Raw genomic sequence first — 8,620 nt, 5'->3', positions numbered from 1 at the left:
TCACAATGACGAGTTGCCCACAACCCACCGGCAAGGACCATACAGTCATGCCGGTGTTTCAGTTTGGATCATGAGAACTTATATAATTTTGTTCGTGTTTGCTCCATCTCCAATCATGATGATGGTAACTATAAGCGCCTCCTATCCAAACAATTCTGTATCTAGAAGTGCATAATAAAAAATATAGCTCAAAAAGAAAACAAGACAAAAACAGACTGAAACTTCATTGTATAAAGCCATTCAATTTAAAAATCTCAATATATATTTTCAGGTTATTTACCACAATTCAAATGTCTGAAACAAGACAAACAATAAAGATGTTCACTTCAGAGCTGTTAATAGACACATACTAAACGTTTGTTTAATTCAAACAAATTCATGAACACTTGGTTGTTGATTTTTACCTTCGATTTTATTTTTCTTTCTTATTTTCGTTTATTTATTATTATTTTTTTTTGTAATAAATGTATTTGATCGGTCAACAAATTGAGTCCCAATATTTAATGCAGATGATATCTTACAGATTTCGAATATTGTTTTTATTTAAATGATACTGACGGCATGCAATTTGATTTGTAATTCTTAAGGATGTAGGCTGCTCTATAAAAGAATGACAAGGATTTCAAAGCGTTTTAGAATTTTATGTAAGAACAATATTAGAAGAAAAATTAAATAGGTCAGTGTGCTAATCAAACTTACCAAATAACCAAGTAAAATTTGTTCTATTCTAAAATTTCGTTAGAAAAGAATGTAGGTAAATGGAAATATTTGCAATGTTCATTAGTGTAAGTGTTTGTAAGAATCAGGCAAAATGGGAAAAATAAGAAACATGTATGCAAACCCCCAACGATCTAACAATAAAAATGTCACTCAAGGATACTTTTTCCATTTGATCTCTGCATCACTGGATTTAATCAGATATGTCCAATAGAATCTTAGAAAAATGAGGTTTTAGACAGAGTTATCTGCCCTTGAAATGTTTGTTTTTAGTGTATTTCAATGAAATGGTAACTCAGAGGTCCAGCATGATTAAACCTTGTCTGTTTTATTTGACTCTGATGATGAAAAATGTCGACTTAAACTATCAAAATGGTGGTTTTTTTCATACCATGTTTCCCCTACTACCTGATTCTTACAAATACAGACTTACAACGACTGGTTCCGTTGACCAGAATATATTAGTATTTCTGGTCTTTGTCCTTTATTATATTATTTAAATGCCTGCTAGAATCGTGGTTTCCTTGATTATTCTTTAACGGATATATATATATATATATATATATTTTATTTTTTTAAATTGTTTTTGCATTTAAAATATAACAACAGAGGAAAAACTGTCCATTTATCTGTTTGTCTTTTGGAAAACTTACTGTTTCAAGTTAAAAAATATAAATGTATAGCAAACAATACTGAAACATCAACAGAAGGTTGGTCAAAAATCTAGTAGACGTGGAATCAAAGTGAAAACGAGGAAGTGAGCAATTTTGATGTATATCTTGCTATGAATTAATCGCTAAAGGGTATATTCGATATGTCTTAGCTTTTACACTTGTGACACACTCAGTACTAATCATCCCCTTTTCATACAGCAAAGAAATCAAAATTACTAGTATGTAAAGAAAAGTTGTACTGATCTGGGATTTTTTTCACATTCCGGAGAGTTTGCAAAGCTATGGAAGCGGTAATAGGTCTGCAGATTAGATTAAGTATAGACCTCCTAAGCTTTCAATAATTTTTCAGAAAAAAAAATTATCATGTGGAGTAGTATTTGCAAATAGCAATTGCAAAACCACCTGTTAAAAAGAGAGAAAAAACATTAGATACTTACAGAAGCTAACACTCATAAAGTTGTGTTTTTGTTATAATCTCGATTTGAGATATATCATGAAAATTTTTCTACGAATAACAACAATCAATATTAAGTGATACATAATCTAATTTTAATGAAAACAAAGACATTTATGGTTTGATATTCATAATTACACAGGCAAAATTATTTAACATGATTTTTACACGAATTTCACATGATTTTCACCTGAATTGAGCAAATAAACTACATGACAGAGTTCCCGTGAAATTCGGTTGGATGGAGCCTTCACGTGAAATTCACAAGAAATGTTCACATGAAGCTCGATTAAAATGAATTTCACGTGAAAAATATTTGTCTGTGTATATTAATTAATTGAAGTTTGAATTTAAACATTCATACTTTTCCAAAATGTAACATATATTGTAAGGTATCCAAAAGGTTGCGTGTTTTATTTATGGAAAGAACATTGGTGTTTAATTTCAAGCTTTACAGGGAAAGACATTGAGTATGAAGTTTAAATAAAATGTAAAGGCTTTTTTTTTATATAAAAGTACAGTGCATAACATCATTTTTTTAACAGTGTATAAACCTCTATATATAAGGTAGACATAATATGCGGTTCGTCACCATTAATACTCACATTGCCCACATGTGTATGGGCACTTATAGAACTTGTAATATTCCGCGGAATAGCGAAATATATTCCTTAAGGTAGATCTAAGGTACAAATTGACATCAAATTACTATTATTTATACAAATTTTTAGTTTTTTTTCCCAAAAATAGCAGGATCCACAATGTTCTTGCACTGCGATCTACTCTGTTTATATTTTACTTATGTTTCACTTGCTTGTTTAGATCTACATCCTGAATTGTAAGTGACGATACCATCGTAGGTGACTACTTTCTCCCCAAAGCAAACCATCAGTGAAAATAAACAATTAGGAAGTGGTTGAATGTGGATTTTTTTAACAAATATACCCACTGTGAAGGTACTTTTATTCGTGAGGTACCAATTTTCGTGCTTGTTGTGGGTAGGCCAAACCACGAAATTTATTTCCCAACGAAAAGGAGATTCACATTGACATGTATACTGAAAACCGTGAATTCAAGAATCCACGAACTTGTGTATCCTTTCTAATCCACGAAAATTGGTATCCACGAATAAAAGAACTTTCACAGTTTATAACCAAAGTACAGTTTCAAATAATACATGCACACATTACCAAAATCAAACACTGCATTTACCTTCACAATGACGGAAACGGAAACACGGCTTATGATAATGTGATCCTACAAAAAGTTCTTTTACTTTGTAATATGGGTTGTGACATAGCATAAATGAACATTCTGGTAATAACCGGAAAATATTATGTCATTAGTCTTTTCAAACGTGCCTACAATCTCCAATACCCGGACGACGACATTATTGTTCTTAGATATTTGTCTGAAACATTCTTTTATGCTTTGTTTCCTATTTCAATCTAGTATGCACAATTTCCCGATATGACAAATATACATTATGTGTATATTTTTATGTATTTTTCATTTCTTTTTCATTGCCATATGAACACCATATCCGCTTGATATTGCAGTTACAACATGTATGTTCATACGTTATGGTTTTAAACGAAACCCTAATAAACAAAGTTGCTAATGAGTGTTTCTTGTTCTTTGTTGTGTATGTCTGTTTTCCATGTCTGGTCTTTCTCCCTGGATTACATTCTTTTGATTACCGCTATAACATTGGTTTCCTTGATTACTCTTTCAACTACTGATCTATCAAAAAAGTATTTTTAATTTTTCAAGGTACTTTCTATGATAATTATTTTATCTAATAATATTGGTATTTTTAATAATATTTTTATAATAACCATCCTTTAATCATCGCACGTCTTTCGTGTCAGTAAATCTTTTAACAGAATATAGATGCCACTGTTTTGTCTCTAAAATGCGTCTGAACAGAAAGTTGATCTGGACAATTTCAAACACAGGGTCACATTAATGCTCGTGTTTAGAGTTCTACAAAGTGTAAATACCCAGTACAGTATCAGACAAAATTATATATATACCGTTGATTAATGACATGATCAAGGTGATGTCGGTAACATTAAAAAACAACAACAAAATGCACCTTATCCACTTTCTTTACAAACGTTCTCCTGTCAATATTAAGATCCTATCTCAAAGTATTTCGTAATAAAGGAACAAATCATTACCAGCCAGTCGTCTAGTCTAACATTGAGTTGACTGCTGTTTTCCCAATTGAAATTCTTGTATGCTATTTTGACCACTTTTGTTTTAGTTTTTATCTGTTTTGTTTTGTTTTGTTTTGTTTTTGTTTTTTTGTTTATTGTTTTTTTCTTTGTGTGTTTTTTTTACTTCCTGTTTTTCCACTTCATTATAATTTTTCTTGGCTATTTCATTTTTCCTAATATGTGATTTATTGATTATGCGTAATCGCTTGATTTTGTCATAAGAAATGAAATCCCATAAATATTTTCTGTTTTGAATTTATTGCATAACACTAATTTTACACTTACAAATTTTGATGAAATCTTCCACACAAACTTGTAATATACCTTCCTTCCGTATATCAATTCGAACGTTATAAAACAGCAGAGTATGATCTAAAATTTCTTTTTTTTTTAAATTCGCAAGTATCATTCAAGAATGTAAACATACATAAACAACAGACAACAAAAAAGTAACTAAAATCATACATACAAAGTAACAAAAGCAAATTAGCAACTCGGACTCTGGAAAACTCTAAAAACTGGGAGAATAGACCAAGTGCACCGGTAGGGTAGGCATTGATGTAAAATTATTACGAATTTCTTTTTTTTTTAGATTCTCAAGTTATATTATATTATCATATTATGATAAAAGAAACTATGCAAATTACTTGTGTACAAATAAGTGAGAATAATTGTCAACGAAAACTTACATGTCAGGTCTATGTCTACAGCTTACATAAGTGACGTAAATAGTTTATATACAAATGTAGCTGTAGATGAGAAATAAAGGGAACAAGGCAAGACAAGATTTTATCACGTCCAACAATGAAACGTCGTCTTAAATTGTAGAGGGCGTGAAATATGACAAGGCATAAAAGATATTTTGAAAAAAATAATGAGAAAACCTTTATCTTGTTAATATTGATCAAAAGATAAATTGTTTTTCCCTTGTGGAAATACCAGAAAGACAATTGTTAATTGTAAGTGATCTAGCTGTATGATATCTGATAGTAAAATTATTTTCAATAAAAGAATGATGACTAAATAATGTTAATGAGACATGGAAAACAGACATACACAACAGAGAACATAAAGTAACTAAAATCATACATTCAAAGTAAGAAAAGCGCAAATGAGCAACTCGAACTCCACTAAAAACTCGGAGCATGGACCAGGTGCACCGCTAGGGTAAGCGTCCTTTGCTTTTCTAGAAACACCCGCCAAGTTGCTCCTAAAAAGGTAATAAGTATTATTCATTTTGTTGCTTTCAATTACAATCGATGATACAATGAAAGAGGACCCATTCATTACAATCATTGCGCAAGAGCGAGCAGGGTTTAATGCCAATTAGATACTTCCTTTGTTTACAAAGCGAACATGTCACGCCATGTTAGAAGTACATGTAGAACGAAAAGCGTCATCGTTTATTGTCGGATGTTTTTATACAATGAATCTACTCTTCAATATACAATGTCTGAATATCATATGAGAGTAACTAAGTAGAATGCTTAATGATTAGTATTATTACTTGATATTTCACATAGTATATCAAATAATAGTGTTTATTTTTCAGTTGAGATCGGTTGATGCAGTTTTATAAATTATTTGTCTATCCTGTTAAATCTGTCGGGTTTTTTATGTTGCGTAAAATGTTTTCATTAGTCAAGTATTTCTGACATGTTTTCTTTGGTTAAAAAGATAATCGGTAGGGTAAGCAATGTATAGTAAAATGTTTTTATTTCGAAATCAGATTATTTCTGTATCGCAGAGTGTAAGTAAATTGATGTAAAATGATATTTGAATAAATAAAATTGATCAGAAATGATATACATTAAAAGCTAGTTTTTGAAGTTTTTGAGAAGAAGATTTGGAATATAAAAAGATAAAAAATCAATTCATCGGCTATACTATTACAGAAAGTATGGTACCAATGGAAACATTATAAGCTAGTATTTAACCTTTAGAATACTTTAAGTTGATATCTCATTTTATCTATATGGTGGCCGTTGTGGTATTTCACAGGGATAATTGGATGCATCTTTGAGTGCACTTTGCAGCGTATTTATTGTTTCAGTTAATTTTTTGACATTACATTAAAGATGTGGTTAAAATCTAATCAAACTTATTTATCCCCGACACAGTTTTGATGTTCCTGTCCACAGTCAGGATATTTTGGTCAATAATGTGCTATTGTGTCGTTATATTACTTTATATATTGATTTTGAAGATTAGTCCTAGTTCTGTTTTTCCAGAAGTTTAACAGTTTTGTTGTTCGGGCCTTTTAGTGCTTACTATATCTCTAAAAATATTTATTACTTTGGAATTTCGGTTAGGCTGCGTTTCACTGTTTCATTTTTTTATCATTTTCTTGTCTTTAACCTAATTATTTTCTTTTTTAAGTAGAAGTCGTTGCAAAAATCAGACAGGAGCTTATTCATGCAAGTCGAACACCCACCAAATTCACTTTAATTCCTTATTCAGAAACCGTTATAGATCACATAACCAGTCTTTGTTTTTCATTTGGGTTTGCGCTTTGAGATCAAATTTATATAGATTGTACCGAAAATGGCACTTAAGAATTATCGTTATTGATTTGGTTTTATTTAGTTGGTATATGTAGGAGGTTAAAGTGTAGTTTTCTCTAAAGTACAGATTTAATTACAGAAATTACTAATGTCACATAAAATATAAAAATGTAGACCAAAGAAGCCCCTCCTGATCCATGGGTTTTCTACATCACCTTACCACAGGCAATGTCTGAAATTTATATCGACTGGTACTTAATTTCTGCTCTCATCCATTATTCCTTGATTTCGAAAATACATTGCCATCGTATTTCGTTGTAAGCGTAAACTGAAAACTTTAGCATTTTAGGAATTTACGCAACATTTTTCTATAATCTAAAAGTGATTTTGTTTTTCAAATAATAAATCTTTCTAGATGAAATGTAACTATTTAAACTTACATGCTAAGTGACATATATATATATCATGTATCCCACTTTTACGTCGGATATAGACGAATTCTGGTCTTTGTTCGTGGATTACATTCTTTTGATAACCGCTATAACCTTGGTTCCTTTGATTACTCTTTCCTGACAAAGTCATAAGTTTATAAACTGTCATGTATACCAATGTTATTTCTTGTCAGGTAAAACTAAGGACATATTTGTTTGTCTTCGATTCAGGGCAATATTGTAATAAATGTTTAGTTTAGGAATGAATTAGAAACAAATACTATTTTCACGGTGTAAATGATATCAGCAGTTACCAAAGTAACTGCAAAATTGTTTTCAACATCTTTGTGTGGCGGTTTGTGTTGATTTTAATATTTTTATTATATGTTAATGGTGGCATGAAGCTCATATGCTGAATTTGTATATTTTTGTTGCAAATATCAGTCGAATGCTAAAACAAGTGTAAAACCTAGGATAAGGTCCACAACTCATGAAAACAGCGATATGTTTATATCATATTCAATTTCAACAAAGCCTATCAAGTTTTCATTTGATACAGAGTGAAATCAGTCTAAGTTACTTTGATGCTTACATGAGATTGATGTAAAATCCTGAATACAAACGTTCCAATTATTTGTAATAGTTGTGTCCCTTACCTTAGATCTATTTCCTTATTCATCCAAAAAAACTGCCTTTGATTGTTCTCACTGTTTTGTGGGATCGTTTTCTCCTGAATACATCTCCGCGTTTTTTATGCGTGGAAAAATTTGGAATACCTTAAGGATTATCATATTAGCAAAAGTAGGTTTATATATTAAATTTGTTAGTTGAGTATATATTGCCTAGTATTTTGGTGATGTGTGTGTGGTAGAATTAAAAGTCATTTTACTATTTACGATGAGTTTGTACTTATGTTATTTTTTTTCTTTTTTTTCTAGAAAAGCTACCAGCAAAAACTTTTAATGTATCGATTGAGAAATCGTCGTATTATCTTTTCATGCATCTTAAGGAAAATTCTATCATTGTGTGAAAAACGAAGAAAAGTATGCAAAACAACACTTTGATTGCGTGATAGGTATAGATTTTATTGTTCGAATGACAGCCAACTAAATGTTACCTTTAAACACTGAAAAAAAGAACACCTTTATCGAAATGCTTTTTTGTCAGTTTGATCAAAAGAAACATATAGTAATACTTTATAATTAAGAAAATTGTGAAAACAAAGCAAGTGAGTGTAATTCCAATGAGATGTCATAAGGAGTCTGTTTTAGACAATGAATGTTAAATATGCCTTGTATGTTTTTCTTGGTTTGGTTTCAATCCAATATTTGTGTTACGTTATTGCGTCTTTTTTTCTTTTCTCTCTCTCCAAACAGAAAAAAAAATAAAGAACAAAAGTATTCTTTTTTTATCATTAAACAGGTGAACTGACTACCAGCCTACTATTTAAAAAGACGTAAGCATCCAGCATAAGACAGTACTTAATAACTAATTAAGAATAAGTCATAACAATAATAATCCCCGTTATACAAGGGGTTCTCAGGCTGCTATAGTCTGATTGATACATGTCGAAATCTGTATCTCTTACCATATCAACCCAAACACCTATTTAGTCCTG

The sequence above is a fragment of the Perna viridis genome, chromosome 15 (assembly GCF_037379345.1).
Source record: "Perna viridis isolate PV_CMFRI_1.1 ecotype Kerala chromosome 15, ASM3737934v1, whole genome shotgun sequence".
In the NCBI taxonomy this organism is placed as follows: Eukaryota; Metazoa; Mollusca; class Bivalvia; order Mytilida; family Mytilidae; genus Perna; species Perna viridis.
The sequence above is the reverse complement of the archived record's forward strand: the minus strand, read 5'-3'. Positions refer to the sequence as shown.